Genomic DNA, 4,519 nt, shown 5'->3' on the forward strand with positions numbered 1-4,519 from the left:
GCAGCAGGCGCAGCAGTGAAAACAAAACTTGAATGGCGACAAGTCCTAACTAACGAAAGAGAAAAAACGAAACGTAACTATCAATTAAACGGTATGAAAATACTGAATAAAAAATACCGAACAGCAACTTATAAATGTAGATCAATAAACTCACAGGCTAATGTACCAATGACATACGTGTGAGGTTTGCTGTTGACGGAGAGGGGCGTCCCGGGTTTAATCCCGGCGGACAGTTGATACGTAGCTGGGTAGGGAAGTGCCCTTGAGTGCTCAAAAGTGTGACCATTTTTTTTACCTGGATAGTGGCAAAATCTATACCCATATTTATACTAAAGTACCATTTTTATCATCACTTTTTATTCCAAATAAAACAGTTACCGTATTTGCTCTGTTAGAAGAGCATCACCAATAGAAGCACATGTAAGCCAACAGTTGAATTGTATATTGATTTATTAAAATATGTATTTTGACCATAGAAATACCTCTGTCACTTACATAAGAGCATATTATTAACACAATGTTCAGGTTATTTAAGTTGTTAAATGAGAAACATCAGTTCGCTTTCTCTTTGAAATATTACCGATATTTATACCTACTAGTATCTTGACCACAGAAATAAGACCGATACTTATACCTAAAATCCAAAAAACAAGACCCATTTCAGGGGCACGTCCCCATTAGGCATTACCCCCCCGGGTATAATCCTCATGTTGTTATAAAAACAATGAATTAAAAAAAATGAGCGAAGAAATTAATACCAAGCAAAATAGACTACGCGGATCGTGGGAACTATGTAAAATGTTAAATGTTTTAAGTCGAACTAGGATTCGAATTGAGAACTATTTTCTATTTTCAATTTAATATTTGTTATTTAGCTGGAGAAAATGAAAAAAGTAATTTTTGGGCTGACAATATTTCGAGAAATGAACAATACCGGTACATAAGTCGTCATCAGTGAGTGCGTCAGCTAAAAAAATGTGCACAATTTTCACAATCGATTAAGGCTGTCACGGTACAATAACAAAACACTTAGAAAACAGAAAGTTAAAGCGCGGAATAGTCACGTGTGCAAGTGGTGGACGGACAGCCATAGCGTATCGGAGTTATCCTAAATCAAATCCATGCTCTGATATTATCACCTAGTTTCTTACTTTGGCCAAGGAACATTTAAATGGAGAGAAATTTGCCTTTGTTGTAGTACAATCATTCGGCTTGGATTTGCGTTCCATGGTATTTTTCAGTACACATTGTGTTGGGTTCTGAACTACCTGGACCAATGTTTTCCATGGTAGTTTTCAGTACACATTGTGTTGGGTACTGAACTACCTGGGCTAATGTTTTCCATGGTAGTTTTCAGTACACATTGTGTTTGGTACTAAACTACCTGGACCAATGTTTTCCATGGTATTTTTCAGTACACATTGTGTTGGGTTCTGAACTACCTGGGGTAATGTTTTCCATGGTATTTTTCAGTACACATTGTGTTGGGTTCTGAACTACCTGGGGTAATGTTTTCCATGGTATTTTTCAGTACACATTGTGTTGGGTACTGAACTACCTGGGCCAATGTTTTCCATGGTATTTTTCAGTACACATTGTGTTGGGTTCTGAACTACCTGGGCCAATGTTATCTATGGTATTTTTCAGTACACATTGTGTTGGGTTCTGAACTACCTGGGCCAATGTTTTCCATGGTAGTTTTTAGTACACTTTGTGCTGGGTTCTGAACTACCTGGACCAATGTTTTCCATGGTATTTTCAGTACACATTGTGTTGGGCACTGAACTACCTGGGCCAATGTTTTCCATGGTATTTTTCAGTACACATTGTGTTGGGCACTGAACTACCTGGGCCAATGTTTTCCATGGTATTTTTCAGTACACATTGTGTTGGGCACTGAACTACCTGGGCCAATGTTTTCCATGGTATTTTTTAGTACACTTTGTGTTGAGTACTGAACAACCTGGGCCAATGCTTTCCATGGTATTTGTCAGTACACATTGTGCTGGGTTATGAACTACCTGGGCTAATGTTTTCCATGGTATTTTTCAGTACACATTGTGTTGGGTTCTGAACTACCTGGGGTAATGTTTTCCATGGTATTTTTCAGTACACATTGTGTTGGGTACTGAACTACCTGGGCCAATGTTTTCCATGGTATTTTTCAGTACACATTGTGTTGGGTTCTGAACTACCTGGGCCAATGTTATCTATGGTATTTTTCAGTACACATTGTGTTGGGTTCTGAACTACCTGGGCCAATGTTTTCCATGGTAGTTTTTAGTACACTTTGTGCTGGGTTCTGAACTACCTGGACCAATGTTTTCCATGGTATTTTCAGTACACATTGTGTTGGGCACTGAACTACCTGGGCCAATGTTTTCCATGGTATTTTTCAGTACACATTGTGTTGGGCACTGAACTACCTGGGCCAATGTTTTCCATGGTATTTTTCAGTACACATTGTGTTGGGCACTGAACTACCTGGGCCAATGTTTTCCATGGTATTTTTTAGTACACTTTGTGTTGAGTACTGAACAACCTGGGCCAATGCTTTCCATGGTATTTGTCAGTACACATTGTGCTGGGTTCTGAACTACCTGGGCTAATGTTTTCCATGGTATTTTTCAGTACACATTGTGTTGGGTTCTGAACTACCTGGGGTAATGTTTTCCATGGTATTTTTCAGTACACATTGTGTTGGGTACTGAACTACCTGGGCCAATGTTTTCCATGGTATTTTTCAGTACACATTGTGTTGGGTTCTGAACTACCTGGGCCAATGTTATCTATGGTATTTTTCAGTACACATTGTGTTGGGTTCTGAACTACCTGGGCCAATGTTTTCCATGGTAGTTTTTAGTACACTTTGTGCTGGGTTCTGAACTACCTGGACCAATGTTTTCCATGGTATTTTCAGTACACATTGTGTTGGGCACTGAACTACCTGGGCCAATGTTTTCCATGGTATTTTTCAGTACACATTGTGTTGGGCACTGAACTACCTGGGCCAATGTTTTCCATGGTATTTTTCAGTACACATTGTGTTGGGCACTGAACTACCTGGGCCAATGTTTTCCATGGTATTTTTTAGTACACTTTGTGTTGAGTACTGAACAACCTGGGCCAATGCTTTCCATGGTATTTGTCAGTACACATTGTGCTGGGTTCTGAACTACCTGGGCTAATGTTTTCCATGGTATTTTTCAGTACACATTGTGTTGGGTTCTGAACTACCTGGGGTAATGTTTTCCATGGTATTTTTCAGTACACATTGTGTTGGGTACTGAACTACCTGGGCCAATGTTTTCCATGGTATTTTTCAGTACACATTGTGTTGGGTTCTGAACTACCTGGGCCAATGTTATCTATGGTATTTTTCAGTACACATTGTGTTGGGTTCTGAACTACCTGGGCCAATGTTTTCCATGGTAGTTTTTAGTACACTTTGTGCTGGGTTCTGAACTACCTGGACCAATGTTTTCCATGGTATTTTCAGTACACATTGTGTTGGGCACTGAACTACCTGGGCCAATGTTTTCCATGGTATTTTTCAGTACACATTGTGTTGGGCACTGAACTACCTGGGCCAATGTTTTCCATGGTATTTTTCAGTACACATTGTGTTGGGCACTGAACTACCTGGGCCAATGTTTTCCATGGTATTTTTTAGTACACTTTGTGTTGAGTACTGAACAACCTGGGCCAATGCTTTCCATGGTATTTGTCAGTACACATTGTGCTGGGTTCTGAACTACCTGGGCTAATGTTTTCCATGGTATTTTTCAGTACACATTGTGTTGGGCACTGAACTACCTGGGCCAATGTTTTCCATGGTATTTTTCAGTACACATTGTGTTTGGTGCTGAACTACCTGGGCTAATGTTTTCCATGGTATTTTTCAGTACACATTGTGTTGGGCACTGAACTACCTGGGCCAATGTTTTCCATGGTATTTTTTAGTACACTTTGTGTTGAGTACTGAACAACCTGGGCCAATGCTTTCCATGGTATTTGTCAGTACACATTGTGCTGGGTTCTGAACTACCTGGGCTAATGTTTTCCATGGTATTTTTCAGTACACATTGTGTTGGGCACTGAACTACCTGGGCCAATAATTTTTAAACTCATAGTTGCTGTCGACATAGGAAGTAAAGTAAGCAAATAACACCGAATAAACGGCAAGGTAAAGACTATGTCTAATTATAGTAAATACGTACTGCGTGCGTGACTCGAACCGGCGCTCGCGTACGGCACCTAATCGCCTAGCTTCACGCCACTACACGTCTTCCCCTCGGCCACCGGGCATCCCCAAAAAAGGATGCTTAATAACCAAGCTTATTACGTGCAGAGAACGTGAAACCCGTCCACGCGATACGCGCCACACAGCATGGCCAGAATGCGGCAAAGGCCTTCAGATCTGGCTGTAGTAGGATGGTGAAAGTAATGGTACAGCATTTTAACAGTGAATAAGTACTGAGAAATAATTTTTAAACTCATAGTTGCTGTCGACATAGGA

This window comes from Saccoglossus kowalevskii, chromosome 20 (assembly GCF_978046115.1).
Source record: "Saccoglossus kowalevskii chromosome 20, keSacKowa6.1, whole genome shotgun sequence".
Lineage (NCBI taxonomy): Eukaryota > Metazoa > Hemichordata > Enteropneusta > Harrimaniidae > Saccoglossus > Saccoglossus kowalevskii.